Here is a 22,550-nt window from a genome sequence, read left to right as displayed (position 1 = left end):
TTGGCTGGAAATGTGCATTCCCACTGGGGACTGGCACCTGTCTGTAATTGCTGGCAGCAGGGGGACATGGGGAGTCTCTCTTGTGCCAAACAGCAGACAAAACAAACCAAAGGAAAAAATAATGCCACGTGCACACACTGCAATACATGAGCCTACACAGCACTGATGGGGCCACTGCATCTGCGTTCAGGCTGAAATGAAAACATTTTAGAACAGCTACACTAAACTAAACTACAAAAGCTGCTTGTAAGCAAAATGACTGAAAATATGCTGTGTCCTTTATGCTGTAGATCTAAGGTGAGGAAAGGCCACAAGGGTATGTGATGAGACCATCAGAGATGGATCACAGGCCTGCAGGCCTGGACATGGACAGTGGTCCTAGCAGAGATTTTTCCATGAGTATTAAAACACAGTTCATTCCATAAATACAATATATTCCTCAGCTTGCTAGAAATGCTTTTTTGACTGAGCACAGAAAAGAAAATACACACTGTGAGCACAAGACCCAAGTTAATCAATGTTCTCTGTGTATGTGTAGTCCAGCCACGTCAATATAGACTGTAAGAAATTTTTCTCCATTTTCCTCAACCAGAAAATGTTGAAGAGTTCATTTAAGTTTTTCATAAGGAATTCTTTACACAAGCTGATCAATAAACCAAGGTTTGGGAAAAGACAGACAACTATTAGAATTTTACTGTGGGACAGTATTTTCTACTCCTACCAGGTGTCTCTGTAAGCTGGGTTGCAAACCTGAAGGTCAAAGCTACATGCTGACATGGATTTGTTGACTGGCAACAGGAAAACCAAGAAAATAGTAAGAGGAACACACAGGAAGAAGGCCAAAAGATAACTCAGTATGTCTTGTGAAGACTAGACAAAAGTTTATGCAGGAGGAAATTTCTGTCTGGGATACAAATGTGAACTATTCCCTGAGAAACAGCCCAGCTCACCTGCTGAGTACCTGCCAGCCGTTCTGTAGGAACACAGGATGAATTTATAACCTGGTAATTTAAGGCTGAAGAGGTGGAGAGCAGTAGCAGGTGGCCTTTGATATCAAGGTCTTTGCTATTGCAGCTTCAGTACCTTCTCCTGCTCCAGGCAATCACTTGATCTCACACGATTCCCAGAAAGACCAAATTCTACTTAAGAGGCTGCAACAAAGCTCAGGAAACATTTTCTCTCTAAAGACATCTTGGGAAACTGAAGCAATCAGAATGATGAGGCTTTTTGCTCCTGCCAAGTGCCTGAGGTTACAAAGGTAATCAAAATAAAGGCACAAAATAAGATTCTGACTGTAGCTGGTCAGTGTCTAATACAGGGATGATATTTCGGGGTCGGATTTTGTGAATATAATCATCTGAGAAGACAAGAAGAGCAATTTCCTTTAGCACATGAGAGGAGCTTGCAGAGAAGAAAAGAACACCTAATGGTCCCTTCTGCCTCCCCTCTGGGTTTGCCTTTCCTCTGTAACAAACAGCTTGATCAAACTTTCTCCTTCCCATGTGCTCCATGGGAGGGAGGCACTGCACACACAGACTTGTTGCTCTCAGTAATTCAAAAGTAAATGTGTTGGACAGATAATGAATCTCAGCTACACAGAAGCACATGTATTTTAACCTGAAAACCACAGAAACTAACCCTGGTGTTGCAAAATGCCAACCAGGGAGACTAAGAGAAGGGACTGTATTTTTAGCCAAGTGAGAGAAGAGTTTCTCCTGCTGCAGACACATCAGGAGTTCAGCATGGGCAGAAGTATGTTCTCTAGGCCCTGCAGTACCTCCTGGAAGCCTGAACACACTGGTCCATCCTCTTGTGGTCACCCCAGAGACAGAACAATCAAATGAACTGCTCAGGAGTATTGCATTCAACACTCCCTTGGCCAAGGGAACAATGCAATGAGGTATGGAGGGTTCTGAAGCCAGACTGCTGAGAGGAGAATAAAGATAAAGCACTATCAGAAATTAGTCCTGAAGATCAATCCTCAAGCACAATGCTGAGTTAGCTCCTTGCAAGAGCAGAGCAGAACATCTTCTCCTTTAGCAAGGAGCTATTTTTTTCTCATAGGTCCCTTATTGATGGTCCCCTTGGACTAGAAGACTGTCAGCCAGAAAAATATAAATGTTCCTGGTTGTGGCTCCTGGGCACACAGCCTGCACAGCTGCACATGGGACTGTCAGCTAACACCACAACACCTTCTCATTCCTCCCAGTTGTCTTGTTACCCTTGCACTTCCAAAAGAGACTAGAAATTCTGTTTCCTGAGTAGTTCCAGTGAACCACCATGGGGTGCTGTAGAGAGAAAGTTAAAGATTCCTCTCACACAATCCCTGTCAAGGTCCTGGTCCTTCAATATGCTGCTCAGAAATGTTACTTCTACTGCAGTGTCACAGTCCAACACCTCAAGACATGACAGGAGAAAAGCACACCTTAGGAAAAGGTGGGAAAGGTACATTTAAAAAGTACTTGATGCCATTCCTCCAAACATTTAAGTATGAGCTAGACAGTGAAGGTGGTTTACTGTGCCCTCCCTGCTTCCAGCACCAGGGAAGCAAAGCCATGGGATGAGGGTCAAACTCCTGCATGGCCAGTGTAGCACTGTTTGGTGGGACTTGGTTGGAGAGAAATTACTCCAAATGGCTCAAACATCAGGTCTGAAAGCAGAGAAAAAGCCTCTCCTGACAAACAGGCAGGTCAAAGAAAATCCCATATTCCTTTGACCTCTATGTCTCACTGCAAATATTCATCTAGCCTGAATTTATTTTTTTTAAAAAAGCACCAAAAAGAATGAAAATCATTCCTAATGCACTTACATGCAACATTAGTCTATTTTCACTGGTAACTGCTACTCACCCTTCTTCCATTCCAAATTCTGTTACTCTCCTCTCAAACCACCAAGACTGAGAGCTGACATGTCCCTCACCCTCTCTTCCCCTCTTGTTGAAACCTTATTTCCACTGCTCTAATAGTTCTTGACTTAACTGGGACAAGGAAAATTATTCTGGGCTTCTCTGTCCTAGCAGTTAGTCTATTCTCTATTAACCATCCAGAGAACTGCAAAATCATACTGAAGCCCCAGGCAAGCATTCTAATGCTTCCTTAAACTCCTGCTTTAATCAAATTGCCCATTTTTACCGGACACATCTCTAGCCATATACACACATATATATATATGTAAAAATTCATATATATGAACTTGTTGTATAAAAATCCTTCAGTGCTAAGACAATTCAGAAAAACTCATTTAACAGCATTCATTCCAAGGTCTCACAATAAGTTAAATTTCTATCCAACCTTACAACAGAGCTACTCCTTATGCAAGATGGATTTTTTGCCCAAGCATTTATCACACTTAAGAACAGAAACTTCAGTAAATATTACACATAAATGAAATGTATAATTGCACCCACTAGCTTAGGCATGGAGCTAAAAGGCCTGGCTTTTAAAAGCTGGCTACACAATGGCTCCCTTGGCCTGTTTCAATCTAAACTATCACATTCAGCCACTCAAGCCAAAGAAGAGAAATTTTTAGGTGCACTCATCTCAAACTCTGACCTTTACTCTGTATCACCTGATGTCCAATACTGGCACCATTAATTTCCTTAAGGGAAGCAAATTCACTTCTGCACAACCCCATTTTTCACAGCAATGTAATTACAAACTTGCTTTGGCTGATGGCAGCAGCAGTTTTTGAACAACACCAAGTGCACGTCTGAAGGGATGAGCTCTTTTCAGAGTAAAGCAAAATGCAAACTGCAGTGACCTACACCTTACTCCATTACAGAGCTGTGCCATTTCTGGGGGGGGAAACAGCAAAGAGAAATTTTCTGTACTGTACCAGGAGAAAGCAAATAATTTCATTTTTCAGATGGCACTTCCCAAAAACTGCCAATCATTTTAACTGCAAGAGACAGCACACTACATAAATGTAGGATGACTTTCTAGAGACATGCATCCAGAAAAGCCTTGGAGACACATAACCTGTTTGGAAACTCTTCTATCAGGAGAAAATCAGGGCTGATTTCCATTTCCTGCTGTCTGTGCCTGAGAGAAGCAAGCACAGTTTGAGTTCACCACCAAGTTCTCTGTCCAGTTTCCCAGTGAACACTCTCCCATCCGTGAGCAAGGCATTAAGCACCAGTTCATTGTGCAGCCTCCACTCTGCCCATGCTGGGGCTGGAAACAGAGAGGGCTGGCTGAGAGCTGGTATCAGCACAGGGCAGAGCAAATAAAGATACCAGTGTAATCACCTCTGAGATAAGGCAGCCAGTGCAAGCACAGCTGTCCACAAAATACACAGCAGAGAGGCAGGAATACTAAGTGTGAGCAGGAGCTCTGTTAGACCTGAAATTACCTGGGTTGAGATACAACATCCTCTGCTACTGTTTCAACATTCTGCCAAGCAAACATTAAGTTTTCCCCTTCTTACCTTCCCTCTCAGGACAGAGCACAACAATTTAAGAGAACATAGCTCCATTTTTCAAGTACAACAGAAAAATACAAAGCAGCAGCACACAATCAGGTTTTGGGTGGTAAACTATGCATACTCTTTCCCCTCCTAAGTTACAGCTGTGATGGAGAATGCCAGGAGACAAGGGGGAATGGTTTTAAACTCAAAGATGAGAGATTTAGATTGGATGTTAGGAAGAAATCCTTCCCTGTGAGGGTGAGGAGGCCCTGGCCCAGGTTGCCCCATCCCTGGAAGTGTCCGAGGCCAGGATGGACAAGGCTTGGAGCAACCTGAGATACTGGAAGGAGTCCCTGTCCATGCCAGGGGGTGGACTGAGATGATTTTCTAAGTCCCTTCCAACCCAAACCATTGTGGAATTCTATAAAACCATCCAGTTATTATGAGTCCTTTTTCTGCTCCATGCCATGTACCAGTGGCAGAGCCCCTGATTTCAGCCAGCCCTGCCCAGCCTCCACCCAGGGATGCTCTGGCAGCAGCAGCAATGCCAGGAGCAAGGCAGGACAGAGGTGTATGGTACCCACTGACAGCCAGCACCTCAAACCTCTGCCACAGGTTCACAAAGCCTTGAAGGTGGATGGAACAGCAGCTGAGATTGCCTGCACTTGCCTTCATAGGCTGGGACCTTAACTGGAGCACACTAGAGTGCATTACTAACAATTCTAGAAGAAAACAATACTGACTTCATTTACTTTTACAAAGCCTTTGCCCTCATCTTGGCTGACCGCAAGTGTCAAGGAAAGGTCAAAATAGCTTAATTTTCTTCTGCACTGGACAAAAAGGCATGAAGAACAGACAGCAAATTCAGCTTCCTTCATTTGCACTGGAGCTTAAGGAAGGAGAGAAGGAATTTATTATAATCAAATTGACCCCAGCATAAACTGGTTGCTTTTATCATCGTTGTGTAAACCAAAAGAGAGATAATCAGAGATTAAAGAAATTAAAAAAGATGCATCACTTCAAAGACAGTGGTTAGAATTTCAGTGCAAAAAAAATGTGGTAACAGACATCAGAATACAAAAAACTGAGCAGCTTTCTAAACACAGCTACTCCAAAATAGCAGGATATGGAACCAGAGAATGGAGACCTAGCCCAGTGGTTAATGAATTAAATAAAAGTGGATTGTGGTCCTTATCAGTAATGCTGAATTCTCCTTTACTTGGAAGCACTGAGCAAACATTATTTTAACAGAAATGTAATTCTGCTTCAAGATGGCAAGTGCAATGTGCTTGAGAAACAATATAATCTTATTTGATAAAGGAACCTGCAGACAAGCAATGCTACCTGGCAAATTTACAGTTTCTTTATTGCTGCACCTGTAACTATTAATCAGTATCCAAAAGTTACACATGACCAGAACATAATCCAACATTTTAAATGCATCCACACAATATTTAAATGTAGGAAAAATATATCTTGAAAAGAGAATTGTTTTACTCAGGCAGCTAGAAAAACCACCATGGGAAGCTGAAACAATGGCTCCTTTTCCCTCCAATGTGATTACAGGTTTTTACAGTTTATTCCCTCCATTAAATGCCAGACTAAAGTTCTCTGCTTAGCAAAAATTATTTTCTTAACAGCAGATCTTAATAAAAGAAAGATGTGCAGTGGTTTTAGTCTTGACACTTTCTAACTAAACTGGCCTGCAGACATCTCCTGGCACAGAAAGGTCCCAGACCAGGAATTCCTGAAGTTCTGTTCAGGGCAAGTTAATTACAGTGCAGTGGGCAAACAGCTCACCCCAGGCTGATGCTGACTGTACACTGTGCCATTAAGGGAATCCATCAGGCCACAGTGGTGATATTTCACATCCAGTTAAAGCAAAACAAATGGTTCCCAGCACAGCAGCTGAAACATCCCAGAAAGGCCACGTACATCCAGCAGCCAGGCTGTCAAACCCACTGCTGTAACACTGGCTCTGAACTCAGTGTGGGGATGAATCTTATGGGTCTTCCTATGGGAAGCTGGGTGTGTCTCAGGCTGCTCACACTGCTTGTGCAACAGCTCAGCAGCACCTACTGGGCTTGCAGTTTGTAACATGGCACCCTTGGGATCCCCAGGAAAGAGAGGGAACCACACCATGAGCTGGATTTATTTAGGAGTCCTTGGAGGTGGCTGGGAGGGCTTCCCTTGGCAGAAGGGAATAAGCAAAGCCCTGAAGGAAGCATCAGTAAAATAAAGATGTAAATAGAAGTTGATGCAGCTCTGTCTCACAGCTCTGACCTCCAATGGCCTGGTCAGCTCCCCCAGAACAGTCTCAGCCATGCAGCACTGGAAACATCCTCTCTCTCAGAGAAAATAAGGATGGTAACTGATTATGGCTGGGCAGCATCATCCAGTTCTTGCCCCAGGTTCAAACTGTCCATATTCTGTCAAGATGCAGGTTAAACTGATGGCATATTTTTGTCCTAATGAGACAAGAATTTCATCCACAAACACCAAGGCATTTTCAAATCCCATAAGGCCATTAGAGATGACATACTGGGGCAGACAGGCAAGGAGAGATCCTCCCAGGGACCTCTACACCTATTCAAGGTTTTATAGTTAGGATAGAAGCCTGATACAGTCAAATCTCCACATGAAAAACAGACACAAATCCAGGCTCCAGACAAAACCTAGGGGTTATCCAATATCAGAAAGTGTGCACACTGCAAGTCACTCTCATGGTGCATGGGCCAGTGGATAACAGGTCCTTGTCCCTTGCTAGTAGAGCTTCCCAGTGAGCACAAACTCTTGAAGCACCCTGTCCCTGTCCCCAAGAAAGCTGCAAATCTCCTCCAGGAGATGCACCATGTCATCATATGTTACCCAGAGAGGCTGTGGCTTCCACACCCCTGGAATTGTTCAAGGTCAGGCTGGATAGGGCCCTGAGCAACCTGATCTAGTGATTGAGCTTTAAGGTCCCTTCCAACACAAACCATTTCATGGTTCTGGGATCCTACAATCATCCTGCAGCAGCTGCTGGAGAAGCACAGCTCCCAGAGCTGCAGCCCTCCCTGCAGCAGCCCAGCAGGAACAAACTGCTGAAGGCTCCAGTGACAGCTCTGAACACTGTGTGCTCCAGTGCCCCCCTGGGATGCACCTCCTTCCCATGCCCTGTCCTGCAGGAGGGATGGAGCCAGAGCAGGCACCACATCCAGCCCACAGGCCACCTGGCAAGGTGCCTCTGACCAAGAGCCAGGAACCAGAACTGTTTTACTGGAAATATCTCCAAGTATTTCCCAGCTACTGTTGAAAATCCCTCCTTGAAGAAGGCTGGAACAGCTCCTGGCTCCAGTGCAGGTGCCTCTCCCCAGCTGCACACCGTGAGAAGTCCCTGTGCTGACAAAATCTGCTGGGGTTGTGATAGCAGCGAAGAAAACAGCCAGTAAACAACACACAAGAAATAAGAACAAGTACTCAGAGCAGGAATACCAGCACAGCCTGGTATTTGCTTAGTGACTCATCCAGAGGAGGATCTGTCCCTTTAGGCTTCTGGCCAGCATGAGAACAGGTAATAGGAGAGTGTATGAAATCACTGGAGCTCAGCTCCTCCTGACCTCTGAGAACAAAGAACCCTTAGAACAGCAAAAAATATCCTCTTTTCACTCTTCACTCTGTTGCACAATCTTTCTCCACAGAGTAAAGTTGCACCTTTTACAGACTGGGAAAGGAGAAAGCAAGAGGCAGAGGAAGGATTTCTGCTCCTCCACACAACAGCAAAACACAGACTACACCAGAAAAGTATTTCCCAGTGAGATCCCCCCAGCTTTACAGCGTTTTTGGCAAAAGGTTCACAGATAACATCTGAACAGGACACTTGGAAAACACAGGCACTTAGGAAAGACAAGAAAGCTTTCAGAGCTCAGTCACACCTTTTGCTTTTGGGCTTTCAGGTTTCCATCCTTTTATGCAGAACTGTGCAGATCATTCCAGACACCAAAGAGCACCAATGAATGTGAACAGTATTTTTCTCTCCAGCTACAAGACTTTTCTTCCTCAACAAGTAAAATCCCTGACACTGCATCCTCTTGTACCTGTCAAGTCCTACATTCCTGAGAGGCTCTCCTGCTACCAAGTATACAAATTCAAGGAACTCACATGGCTAATGAGCTTCAAATCTACAAAAGCACATGAAGAGTTCACTCTAGGTTGAACTTCTACTGGGTTTTTACCTCACATGGAAAAGCATTTATGTACAAAAGGCCTGTGACACCAGTGCTGAACATTTTCAAGGAATTTCTGTGCAGGCAGAATGACAACTGACAACCACGTATTTCTCACCCTTTACACTCCACTATTGTCTTTGAGTTCAGAGCTGCTGGTTGGCTCATGACAAAAAACAAAAAAAAAATATTAACAAAGCAGCCATCAGAAAGGCAAATTTATTAGCTTAATTTAAAAAAATAAAAATTAATGCTGCTAAGTGGGCAAACTTAGACCTACATAACTCATGGCTTTTTTTTATGTATTATTTATTAAAATGAGACTACAGTCTAAACCAAGATATTTTAAACCTTAACTGTCTCAGAAATGCTGGTTTTATTTCAATGTTGAGTGCAGGACTTATGTAACATTTCCCATTTTGATTTCTGTTACTAAAGGATTTTAAAACAAAACTGTATGGTCACTGCCTACAGCCCTAAGGGGGTGAGTACAAAAATAACATAAAAGATATCACAAACTCTACAAAATACAATTCTGATTTAATTTCATTCAAGCATTATGTTCTTTACTATGGGGAAATTACTTTATCATCTTTGATAGCAAGCACTCTCCTTCAGCTCTTCTGAACACTGAAAATATCATTTGAGGTACAACTGGAACAAGACTTGAAAATGCCTTATGTAATTTAATATCCTTGCCAAACTAAACCAAAGTTTGTCTTACAAGCTTAACTTTCTCATGCTGCAAATAAAACACCTACATTTTCTCCACTCACCAGAAAACATCCGTGTTCCCAGTGGCTCACCTCTTTCACTAAACACTCCAGCTTTTTCAAAGGCTTCTGAATCAATGGCAATTCATTAGTGGAAAATATTCCCTGCTTCCTCCCTGTTTCTCCTGGTGATAAAATACACATTTTCACAAGCAAGTTTCCATGGGTTGTGCCAGCCCAGAGAGGCAGTGTCAGGCCAAGCTGGAATGAGGGTGGATCTGCCTTTGGTCAAGGCCCAAGACATCAAGCAGCTCATCTGTCACATACAAAACCTACTCACCTTCAGGACATGTTATTTTCCAGTAGCAAAGTGTGAAAAGGCTCATTTCGGAAGATGTAATGGTCCATCAGTTTTTGTCCTTAATTCTCTTTGCTGTTCCTCCCAAAATGGTGTTCTGGAGATATAAAAAGAACTTCAACTTAAAATACAGCTCAGATAAACACTACATTTTTCCTGCTTTTTACCAAGCCCACTGAAAGGTCACCTGAAACCCATCTGATGATCCAGTCACTGAATTACTGCTGTCTTATCTTAAAGGAGGCTGCAAGGAATTATTTCCTCACCCTTGCCACCCTCACAGCTTGCACATCTACCATCCACAGTAGCATGCTGAGAATTCATCCTGAAGACTGGGAACAGGCAAGGGACTTATTTAAAGTCATGCTGGTGCCAGAACTGAGAATTACACTGTGTTATCAGAAGTCCCTTTTCAGCTTGCCTGCTACATTTGACATACTGACATATATTTACTACACTCAGGTTTTCCTCCAAAGCATAAACACTGAACTGTTCTGCTGAATTTTGCTACAATTCCCTCAATAACAGATTACCTTCCTTCTCCTCACCACAGACATTTGGGAATAACTGTGCAGCACAAGCAGTGCACTCCTTACCCTGCTTGGGACTAGAAGGAGTTGGACATATGTTAGCAAAATTAGGCTGAAAAGGCAAAGCAAAAGCACTGGGAGTGTAAATGAGTAAATATCACGTTAGAAGCAATTTCCCTGGCAGTCCCATTTCACAGCCAAAATAATTAGATCGCTAGCAAGAAACATCCCAAGTAGCTAAATGGTGTGTTATGAGATTAACCAAGGTCACTTCTCTTACATCCAGCTTTCTAAAAAGATGCCTCCCCCAAAAACTTAACCCTAGGGCTCCATCCAAATTAAAAATTCACTGTTGATGTACATCAGTACAAACCAAATCAAAGTACTCCAGAGCCTGCCAAGTGCTGACTGCCCAAGGAAAGGCCACATGCCTTCTAAGTGAGAGAAATCTCCATTTGAGAGCCACCTAAACTCTGAGACTGCTGCTGCTGCTGGGTGCTCAGAGATAACTGCCAACTCATTAAAATCCCACATTAGAAGTTTATTAAATATGCAAACATTAATGGAATTGGACTAGCAGCTACTTAGGCAGATAAAATTTCAGCGTGGCGCATCCCGCAGTTCCCGTTATCAATGCTGTTCCTTTTGGAAGCATCTGTCAGAGTCACAAAGTTGCTCAGGGCACTGAAACCCTTCAGCTCTTTCAGATTACTCAGGTCACCCTCTGAATGTTCCCCCTAGCCTAGAAAGGACTTCTGCTTCCCAATAATTACAGCTCAGTATCTACTGTCCATTTCCACTTTCACACATCACTGCTGGAGATGCAAAGTATCCCCAAGGGTTTTTCTCCTTTTGGGAACATCAGCAGGACAAGTCCCACAGCTCTTTGCAAGCTCACAGGTACAGAGGTTTGACACATATCCCAAACTCACAGTCCTTGTCAACTTGCTGCTGGAAGAACTGTAAAGGGAAGAGCAGAATCATATAGATAACAGGGATTAAAGAGAAGTGCTTCAAAAGCTGCTCTCCTGAACTCCAGGTGACTCCACACATGCAGGTGTGTGCAGAGCTCTGCCTGGAGCTCCTTCTTTCAGCTCTCTCCCACACAAGCATCAGTCCCTCACACCACTCTCAGCACATTTTGCTCCACAAAATGCAGTTTCATTCCTGGGTTACTCTGCAAAGTCCCAGGGCCTGGTGAGTGTGTCAACAAACCTCCAAGGTTTTGCTGTAGAGTGACATCAGACTTGGAATGGTTCTTCACTAATGCTATCAGTATAATCTGAGTTAGCCTGAGAGAAAGGAGGACAAGAAGTATCACTCATCACACAGAGAATAAACAAGCCCCTAAGAATCCCTAATGCACCTCCAGGTGACTGGCAATAGCCTTGCTCTCTCAGTGGCTTCAAAGAATGTCTGGAAGATTTAATCCTCTCATTATGGAAAAATAAGTGTGGTCTGGCACCACCTTCTTGGAGATGTGAGGTTTCTGCAAAAAGAAGGAAATGAAATCTTGGGGAACAACCTTGGGAAAAGCATGATTTATAGAGGAAGAAGAAAAATTAAGGAGTATGAAGTGACCTCTAAAGAAAACACTGAGCTCAAAGAGGCTGAGCAGGTTCTTTACCACCACCTTTCCTGGTTCCAGTCACAGCCTGGAGAAGTGAGGGCTCTTATAATTGTCAACAACTTCCCAGAACCAGCACATGGGATGCAACACTGAAGTTTGTGTTTCCTTCAGCCCTGCAACCATATGGGCCTCTCAAAATAGAAGGTTCAAGGATGTCTTGGCCAAGAGGGATCAACAAAATCCCCCATCCATCACCTGATGCAACACCAGGCATCACATGTTGCAGAACCTTGAGCAGCAGCCAGTTTGAGGTCAGGCACACAATAGCCTCCCACTCCATGAACCAGGAAGCCAGGGCTTAGGTTTAGATTTTTTAAAGGAGAACTTAATTATTTGAGAAATTAAGACAAAGAGGGACTTCAAGGTAGTCTGAAGTAGTAGTTCTGAAAAGGGTCCTGACTAAATCTCATATGGATTCTGGGGACTGATCTTTGCTGCTTCAGTGTGTCCAGAAAGACAGAAAAGCAGCCAGCTCACAGCTGGCCCCAAGGTCAGCTACTCCCTGACAAAGCAAAGGAAAACCCACACAAATCCTTTTATCTCTCAAGAGAGATCATGATGACTTTCTGTTGCAGATGGTACATTCTGGCCCTAGACACAGGGAGAGATGACTGTGCAAACATTCCCTAAGGCTCTGAGCACTAGGAGGCTTCTACACAGGTATGTGCTGTGTCAGCTGCCCACTTGGTCAGTCCACTGAGCTCCTCAACTTGACTGCACTACACAGAGCACATCAACAGTTTGGATTATCTCTGCCCAGAGAGCTCCTGCCTGCAGGAACATGCAGTGGATGACAGAACACAAAAATCATACTTGTAGCTTACAGGCAGCACCCTTGCTCTGCCCACCAGGCTGCAGGAGGAACCTTCAGCCATGAGAACACACTAAATCAGTTAACCAGCAGCAGTGTTTCCTTCCAGGACAGACAGACAAACACATTGAAAGTACAAGACACTGTGCCTTGGGGGATGTAAATAAGCCATTAAAGAAGAGCTCTGTTTGTAAAAGAACCAGGGAGGCCACAGTGCTCTGTGCCAGGTATGTGACACACTGACCTGTCCCCAGGGGCAGGAGCCATTCCAGCACCCACTAAACATTCTTACTCCCAAAGTGTGTTTCACCCATTGCTGAGCTTTAGTGTCCAGGCTGTAAGGAAAACAGGTAGAAAACACATGATTCTATGAAAACTCAGCCATCCATCTGCCACCTGCTGAGGTCCATGGCACCACCAGCATTAGAGCCCAGCATTGTTTCCTCCATCAGCATGGAGGTGTCAGCAGCAGCACTGGGTACACAGCATCAGTGGGAAACTCCTCTCACCCCTCTTTGAGGGATACCTGAGTAGCCCAGACACAGGGAAGGATAACATTGCAAGGAAATTTCATCCCCCTTAGCACTGAGCCATCCTGCCACAGGCCAGAGGTCACAACTGTAGTGGCACCAGCTAGGAGTGACAATGGAACCTCAGAAGACAGGCTGGCACACAGATCCAGAGGATGCTGGGGACAATGCCCTCTATCCATGAGTTGTAGGGCAGATCTGTTGAGCTAAGATAGAAGCAACCAAAACTCACAAGTGTCTGAAATGTGGACAAGGTGTTTCCTGGCAACAGTAACAAGCCAATGGAGTAAAATGAAAGTAAAATGAATGTTTTCTCAGCACTTTGCTGTCGGGTGACCTCGCTAGCACCCTTCTGCAGGAGACAGGATCCTCTGTGACAGCACCACCAGCAGCAGCTGACCCAGCACAGTGACCAAAGCTGACACTGCTGCACTTCCCTCTGCTCAGCTCCAAGGTTGGATTCCTGACCACCTTTCCCCCCAAGGAAACTCCAAAAATAGCCTCTGCTCACTCAAGGGAGGCCATGCCTGAATAACCCAGAGGCAGTGCCTTTGTTCACAGCCCACACCACTGCAGCTCCCTGCTCTGGAGGTGGATGAGAGGAGAAATGTAGGCCACACATGCAGAGAGAAAGAGACATGCAGAGTTCAGAGATGCCAGAGATCCCACTGGCAGAGTCAGCAATGAATGCCCATTAAAACAGCCTGCAAGTGCTGGGGTACAGCTCAACACGAGCCAGGCAGGCTAAGGGCACAACACACCTCATCAGAAAGCTAAAAACCTGTGGGATATTTCCCCCACTAAACCGCCTGATGAATCATTAAAGAATATCTTTGTGATGTAACTATTCAGACTTACACAAAGAAGCCTTGTAATTAGCTCTCAAAGTAATCCTCTGGCCACCATCTGGAGCTCAGCCTAAACCTTGACCTCAGTCCCAGCAGACAGGCACACATCCGTGACACACACCTGACAGTGAGTCACACTGCTGCCCTGCGTTCACTAAGTGCACCAACTTGACAGGAATGCTAAAATCTTGAGCCACTTTTTGCTCTACAGGTTCTTCAGTTCACACCCATCACACTTAAGGAAATAGTTTCAAGCATATAAAGTTAAAAAGCAAGAGTCATCAATCCAATCTGCATCTAAAACAAAATGTTTCCCCCATCGAAACCTCAGTTTATAGTAAACAAAGCTGACACACAACATACCCAACCTTCTTCCAATAACACAGGAGGAAAATCTTCCTAGAAGCAGATTCTGACAGAAAACAGACTTACCACAGATATAAAATAACTTATTCCCCCAGGTATAGACAGCTCAAAATATTTTACTATTAAAGAATGGCAAAATTCTTTCACCTAGAGCACCATAAATGACTGGATGTTCTTTTTTTGCTAAAACCTTTTGATTAGTTTGAAATCCCTATTCCCCACAAGCAAATAAAATCTAAGATGGCTACCACCTCTTCTAAAGCCTCTTAGCTAGAGAAAAAATTAGTTTTCTTTAATAGACAGCTCTGTGTTGCTTTTTGAGCTCCCCACAGCAAAGCAGTCAAGAACGATACATGCCACATCACCAAGAACAAAATTTATCTTGTCAGTCCCAGAGGAATTCTATTTCCAATGAAGTTCAGCAAGCAGATTTTAGACTTTTGTGAAAAAGCCCACAAGACAAGGAAAGATGGATGGAGCAGTGGAAGTGCCGAAACAGTTATTGCTTAGTTCATATCTGAGAGCAAATCTCTGCAAGAATGAGAAATGTTTATTTTTTCTAGGGATCACGTGTCCATAAAGCACAAAGAGCCTTCTGTAGTAGGAGCCATGGTCCCAGAGCAGAGACCTCCTACCAGCTGGGCTCCTGGCACACACAATTCCCTCCAGCTCCAGGGATGGTGAAATACAAATAAGAGCAAGACTGGAACAGACCACCACGTGTGGAACCACCAGGAGACCCCAAATTGTGATCATTTCACCACACAGAGACACACTGGGGCTGTCACCACCGCCAGGTACAAACGTGTTTGTCCCCCTCACACCATGCAGACCCCCAGCTCTGGCCATGGAGACACTATGGGGGGGTTCTGAGCCTCCTCTGGGACCACTCCCCACAGCCAGATTGGCTTCAGTTTGGCAGGGGGTGGTTTGAAGTGATTATCTTTGCCACAACACCTTTCTCCTGGCTGCAGTTTCAGCAGGGATTGCTCAAGACCAAAGTTCTGCACAAGTCAATATTTAACTTCAGCTCTGCACTGCTGAGACCCACCTGGAATATTGGATATGGTCGCTTTTTAAAGCTTATGCTGCCATTTCTAACAAAAAAATAATAACAGGCAAATTATCTTCTTCATGAGAACTTGTGAAGAAAAATTCTACAGGAACAGCAGTCAGAGTCAGCATAAGTAATTTCAATAAGGGAACTAAAGGAAAATGCTTCCAGGAAAGGAGATCTAAACAATGGGAGGTGTACACTGCAGAGCAGGTTCAAGGCAGGGGCAAGAGCCACACAGCAAAAAGCATTTAAAAACAAACCACACCAAGGTCTGGAAATTCAGCATTTGGCCCAGAAGTAGCATTTTAACAATTAAGCCATTAATCTATGTCACAGAGGCTTGTATATGTCCTGCACATTGCAAGGAGAAACATTTATTCTCCACTAATTACCACTAACTATGACCTGCTCTCCTAACACAGGCTTTAAAATAACACAACAAACAAAAGTGATTTTTCCAGGCTAATTGTTCCTAGTCTTAGTGAGGGTAAGAAAACTGCTTGGATTAAAAAAATTCTCTGCATGCACCTGATATAAATTTTTGCCAATAGTCTCACCTTTTATCTTTTTGGAGAGGTTTCTGCTGTGAGAAACAGCTGTTAACACATAAATCAGGCCAAAAATGAGCAACTGAGAGTAATTCCTTCTTTCCTACATCTGTTTCAACTCTTTATCCACCTGTTCTATTGTGATTTCTTTATTTGTTGTTAGCACTCCCACCTTTACATTTAGCAAAAGCTGTTTTTGTTCTCTAAACCAGAACATCTGTTGTAGCAATGATTCCTGTGCAGTTATGGGTGAAAATCACCCCAGACACCATTCCAAAAATGCCCCAGGTCTGTATTTCTAACCCTTCACAGGCACCAGTTTGGTCAGCACCCAAAATGAAACTTTGTCAGGAAACAAAAATATTTCTGCTGGGAAAGAGTGGAAGGAAGAGGCTGAGGATATCAGGAACATCTGGAAATAAGGAGCAATTGAAAGCACAGCTTTCATACCAAAAAGATCCAAAACAAAACAACAAACACCACCAAAAAGCCAAGTCACAAACACCAGGACTGTCCAAAGTGTAGCCTCAGGGAACACTTTCAGGAGCAGCTTAACTGGTTCTGATCCCTCTCACTGCCTAATGGGCGGCCTGCCTCTCCCTGCTGGATGCACAGACACAGCTCCAGGGATCCAATTTCCATATGGTGCTCACTGCCAGTGGGTTTGGCTCCTGAATCTAGCCCACCACACCACCACTGACACCTGCACTTGAGGAGCAAGGAAAACAGACAAGCAGAGGGATGGAAAAAAGGTGCACAGGGCTCCCCTTTCCAGCAGTAATATAATATTGAACCTGTTCCTGAAATTCCATGCTTCCAGATCCATAGAGTTACCAAAAAAATGCAAGTTTTCACAGTTCAAATGCCTCCTTGGAGCAATCAGATCATGACTCCACTCCATTTTGGAGAGAATGCAGAAAGTATTTACCTTTATTTTTCTGCTCTGCTTTGAAAATGTGACCAGTATACTAAGAGCAACCTACCTCTGAAGCAGTAAAACTACAGGTTGAAAGAACAACTGCAAGTGAAGCCACAGCAAGGTCTCAGCACTTTCCAGCAGCAAAATATCCACAGAGCTCAAACAAGAGAGGAAGCAAGTTCCTGTCTGGCTTATCTAAAGGTTTTATTTCCATTGCACTACAGCTGCAGGTGTTACACCCAATTGCCATCCATTTAGCACAAATGAGACACAGTACAAGATTGTGCCCAGGGCAGTGCCCTTCCCTACAAGGAGAAAAGAGGAATGGTTTGGATTGAAAGGGTTTTTAAAGCTCACCTCATTCCATCCCCTGCCATAGGCAGGGACACCTTCCACTATCTCAGGTTGCTCTAAGCCCTGTCCAACCTGGCCTTGGACACTTCCAGGGCTGGAGTAGCCACAGCTTCCCTGGACAGCCTGTGCCAGGGCCTCAGCACCCTCACAGGGAGGAATTCCTTCCCAATATCCCATCTCACCCTGCCCTTTGGCAGTGGAAAGCCATTCCCCTTGTCCTGGCACTACAGTTCCTGCCTTCCCTCATTAACTTAAGAGCTGCACTTCCCTGGGCTAAGCCACATAGCCCAAGTGAAGCATCCACTGAACTCATCCCAGCCACTCTCCCAAACTTCTGCCAGCTGAGAGAAGCATCAAAACTCCTATGCTTCCTTTTTTTTTTTTTTTACTGGAGAGGGCACAAAACCATTGGAGCCTGTTGGTCTTTGTTGTTGTCAGCAGCCCCCAGACAAGCTCAGGACAGACACCAGAGGCTTAGCCCCGGCGGGATTTGCTCCAGGCTGTCTGGCGACTGACTGAAACGCTTCCTGCTGCCCGGAGAGCAGCGATAACGCTGGGGACTGCCACCTGCCTCCGAGAGCCACCGCCAGCACCTCGGCGGCGGCTCTGACCGCTCTCTTAAACTGGAAAAAGTCCCTTTTTTATATCAAATATACAAGCGTGAGGGCTCCGCGCCTGCAAACAGGACCGCAGTGTCCTGAGCACCCCATTCCCTGAGCACCCCCATTCCCCGAGCATCTCGTGCCCCTCAGCACCCCGTGTCCCTCAGCACCTCCATTCCTGAGCACTTCGTGTCCCTCAGGACCGCCATTCCCCGAGCACCGCGTTCCTGGGGCACATCATTCCCTCAGACACGGCGTTCCCTGAGCATCGCGCTCACTGCGCCCTCCGTTCCCGGTGGCCCCCGTACCCCCGCGCTCCCCGTTCCCTGCGCAGCCCGTACCCAGCGCTCCCCGTTGCCTGCGCAGCCCGTACCCAGCGCTCCCCGTTGCCTGCGCAGCCCGTACCCAGGCGCAGCCCGTACCCAGGCGCTCCCCGTTCCCAGCGCTCCCCGTTCCCTGCGCAGCCCGTACCCAGTCGCTCCCCGTTACCTGCGCAGCCCGCTCCCGCAGCTCCGCGTCCCCGGCCGGCTCCGCCCCGCGCCGGACCCGCAACGTCACCTCCGGCAGCGCGCCGGCTGCGGGAGGGTTTTAAGACGGGGGCGGGGCCTGAGCGGTGTGGGTGGGGTGACGGGGCGTGGCCGAGAGCCGCAGGAGCACAGGCGTGTCTGAGGGGGCGCGGGCGTGATCTAAGGCATGTGGGCGGGGCCTGATGGAGCGCGAACACGTCAGAGTGTGGGCGGGGTCTTGGGTACGGGCGGAGGCGTTTGAAGGGGAGTGGGCGGGGTCTGGGGGCCGGTGGTGTCTGTGCGTGTGGGCGTGGTCTAATGAGACGTGGGTGTGGTCTAGCACTGCATGGGCGCGGTCTAATACTGTGTGGGTGCGGCCTGGTGCGTGGGCGTGGCCTGCGGCGGCGCGCGGGCGGGTTTTGGGCGGGAAGGCGTGAGGCGGCCTTGGGCTGTGCCCGTGAGCGGCCGGCACGGCGCGTACGGCCCGACCCGCAGCGCCTCCAGCCGGACCCGTGAGGGGCCGGCTGGTCGAGACGGGCACCTCGGACCGTCCTCAGGCGCTCCCGAAGAGCCCTGAGCCGGGCGGGATGTGTGCAGGAGTCCCAGCTGCCGAGAACTGGGACAGCATCACCTGCGTGGGCTGGCACGGACAGACGAGCACCGGACTGAGCGCGTTAAGGGCGGCCAAAGCACCACTCGGTATCTGAGGTTTACCCTGTTTTCGAGTACTTGGTGATAGCAGCCCCAGTTTTCTAATATTACCTGTCAGTTCTCTCAACACCCGGTTACAGCCTTGCCTGGCCAAACTGGATATTAGGATGCCAAGCTTTGACTACTTTTAACACTGTTGTTTACTGCTGGACACAAAAGAGTTTCTTTAGTGCTACACCAACGAATCTGGAAAGGAGAACAGAAAAACATATTGATTACGTGTATCTTTCTGTCACCTTCATTGACAATGTTACTATCTCCTTCCAGAAATATCCCTCCACAGCCACTGGTGTCGGTTTTGTTGTGAGCACATGAACATTTATTTCTCATCTCAGCCTTCTGCAGCCATCACCTACTGTCACTCAGTCCAACTCCTCGTGTCGTTCCAGGGTGTTGCATTATTCCATGGGATGCCAGTGCAGCAGAACAGCACCTTGAAGCACGTGAAATGCTGTGAGTGAGGGCACTGTCACCTTGTTCTTTGTCCTGTGCTGTCCCCAAGTCTTCTATAGTATTCTTGGTTGCTCCTAAGGAAACCCACGTTGATTTAGCACTAAAGGGAATGGGATCCTTGGAGCACTGAGGAATTTTTCTGAAACTGCTCTGAATTTCCCTTCAGGCTTCTGTTTTCTGTGGTTGCCCTGGAAAGGTCCAAGGTCAGGTTGGATGGGGCATGGAGCAGCCTGGGATAGTGGAAGGTGTCCCTGCCCATGGCAGGGGGCTGGAATGAGATGGGCTTTGAAGTTCCTTCCAGCCCAAACCATTCTGTGACTCTCACTCCACAGCATCCCTGCTTTGTCGTGTATCATCCCACAAGGAAGGTCTCTCCCTGCACGAGCAATACCACGGCTTGCCACGAGGTGTTGCTTTGCAACCACGCAAAAATCAGAGCTCAAAAGTCACGAGACAGGCTTGTAATATTAAAAATAACCAACACACTTTGTTCTGGCGGGGGAAAATCGAGGTTCTACCTTTGAAATGGCAATTTTTATTTAAGATAATTTAGATCTTAAATGCCCAGTGTGGCACAGAATGAGATAAATACTGGAAAACCCACTCAGTGGGAAATGCTGTGAATTTGTACATTGCTAACATATTTGTCAGACTAGCTTTATGTGTGCAAAGTTATCCATGGCTTTGTGTTTGCAGGGCTGGATGCTAAAATATACATAAATACAGACCAGGCTTGATGCAGTGGGGTTTCAGAGGGGTAATCCTGGCTTTCAAGAAGCCAAGGAGAAGAGTACAGCCTCAGTAAGACAAAAATCCTTCAAGGCCAGGTTGGACAGGGCTTGGAGCAACCTGAGATAGTGGAAGGTGCCCTGGCCATGGCAGGACATGGAGTGAGATGAGCTCCAAGGTCCTCTTCAACCCAAACCAGCCTGGGATTCCATGCTAACAGCTGTCATGCTCACAGGGCTGTGTCTCTGCTCTCCACACCTGCACACACACATTTTAAAGAAATATGAGCTGTTTGTTTCTAAGGGGCAATGCAGAGTTGGGTATACAACTGTTCTCCACCTGCATAGTAGGTTTTAAGTTATGAAACATAGTAACAGGGGCAAAGTTAACCATGCATTAACTGTGCCCACACTTACTTTACAAGACAAAACAGTAAGCAAAGATTCCATGACATTTAAAAACTTTTTTACTACAGAAAACAAACAAACAAACAAACCAACCCACAAAAACAACTCCTCAAAGGGTATCCAGGTAGGACAAAAAGGTTTTTAAATATGCCTGTATCACACCAAGCTGAAATAACCTTCATGGCTGACAAAAGCTGAGGCTCTTCAGCAGAAATTCAAACTCTTCAATAGGAGGATATTCCATGGCCACAGTGTGCCTCGCTGTGTGGCTGTAGTTATCACACTTGCTCCAGCTGTGCCAGCCCTGAGGCACCAAACTCCAGCTCACTGAGGCTCTGGGAGGCAGAGTTTTGGAGACAGTGCAGAAAAGAAATGTAAAGTTATCAGAGGATAACTCCTAAGGGTGTGATAACCAAAGGAGACTTTGAAAACTATTTTGTCATCAAATGTTTACCAGTATTGGCTTTTACCACACATGAAGGGGTCAGACAAAGATTACAAAGGTTCAACAGCTCTTTTTACATCAGATAATTTTTAAGGGAGGGGGAAAAAAGGCCATAGCTGTACAAGGGAAAGCAGAAAACAGTTGTTGGATTTAGCTGGCCCTCCAGGCTGTCATTTCAGCAGCAAGGTGTAATTCAGGCCTGAAATTTAGACCAGCTGATGACAAGAACCAGTAAATTTTCAGAGTTCCTGCCCCTCTCAGCACTGTGGCCATGGGTTTTACCACAGATCTCCACTCACATTGCCAATACAACTGATAAGACCTTCCATGTTCCTCAGAGGTGGTTCCCAAAGAAATACTTTACTCCTCCTGGGACATTACTGCACTCACCTTTGCCAGTCTCTCTGGGTGCAGCTGTCAAAAAAAGCATTTTCCAGGAATCTTTGTTCTGTGTGAATAAGGTTAGAGCAAATCAAGGTGCTTCTTCTGGAGTACCTTGCAGCACAGATAGACTGGAATAAAAATTAAGCAGAGGCTCCTATAAATAAAACACTTGTTTTTATCATTGAGCACTTCCTGAACCGGCTGATGATCCCAGGGGGCTGTAGGAGACTTGACATATTTGTGTTGCTCCAGCTCAGAAAGAAGCAGGAATCTTTTTTTTTTTTACTATGGCACTTTCTGAGGGGTTCAGAAGACAAAGCACAACATTCACATCTGTTAACATGTGTCATTCTAGCACTGGAGTTTCTAAGGATTTGCTATTCCTGTCTTAGAATCCTTTCCCAGAGCTTGGTGCTGGGTGTATTTTCTGACCATTATCCTCTAATGTGTGGTCAATCAGAGGGGTCTGGAACAGTGAGATCTCTTTTCTTTGGGCAGCCCTAGGGCTAAAGAAAGCTGCCTGTTAGCCACCTTATGGCAAGGGTGCTGTCTCCTATCACAAAGGTTTCATCCCTTCTTGGTGTTTCTCACAGGTAGCCTCCCAGAGCACTGACACTTTCCTCTTCACAAAGCAGCCACTGACTCCAGTTCCCTTCTCACCCAGCCACCCCACTCTTTTATAGCATCTTCTTCTCATTGCTTACAGCTGTGGCCTGTTAAAGCCAGGCCTGCTCCTAATCTTTGGTAATTGGGCCAGCTGCAACTCCTTAGGGGTAAGATTACTTTCTACACCATCTTTATTTTCTTATATTCTATCCCCCTACAGCTGCCACCTTGTCCTGTGGTTCCACAGCCCACAGCTGCTTTCTAGGGAAGCACAAAGTGCCTGGCAGCCCCTGCACAGCTTTAGAACAGCAGGGCTGACAGAGGCCTGCACAAGCCCTTGGGGAACCACACAAATCTGCAGGGACAAACTGGACCATCCATAACATTTTGCCAAGGTGAGGTGCACTGACAGGCTCTGCAACCTGCTCCCCTCC

At 46.0% G+C, this 22,550-nt stretch overlaps 1 protein-coding gene across 2 annotated transcripts in view; it reads right to left on the bottom strand.

Moving 5' to 3' along the window:
* Positions 1 to 18,440, bottom strand: part of MAP3K13 (mitogen-activated protein kinase kinase kinase 13) — a 75,010-nt gene extending 56,570 nt beyond the window's left edge. For both annotated transcript variants that reach the window (XM_058030913.1, XM_058030914.1), the window contains exons 1-2: positions 18,365 to 18,440; positions 9,663 to 9,777 (exon numbers count right to left, since the gene is read on the bottom strand). The gene's annotated coding sequence lies outside the window, so the exon portion shown is untranslated. The remainder of the gene's footprint in view (positions 1 to 9,662; positions 9,778 to 18,364) is intronic.
* Positions 18,441 to 22,550: the final 4,110 nt, after the last annotated feature.

This window comes from Melospiza georgiana, chromosome 10 (genome assembly GCF_028018845.1).
Source record: "Melospiza georgiana isolate bMelGeo1 chromosome 10, bMelGeo1.pri, whole genome shotgun sequence".
NCBI classification, from domain to species: Eukaryota; Metazoa; Chordata; class Aves; order Passeriformes; family Passerellidae; genus Melospiza; species Melospiza georgiana.
The sequence above is the reverse complement of the archived record's forward strand: the minus strand, read 5'-3'. Positions and strand labels throughout refer to the sequence as shown.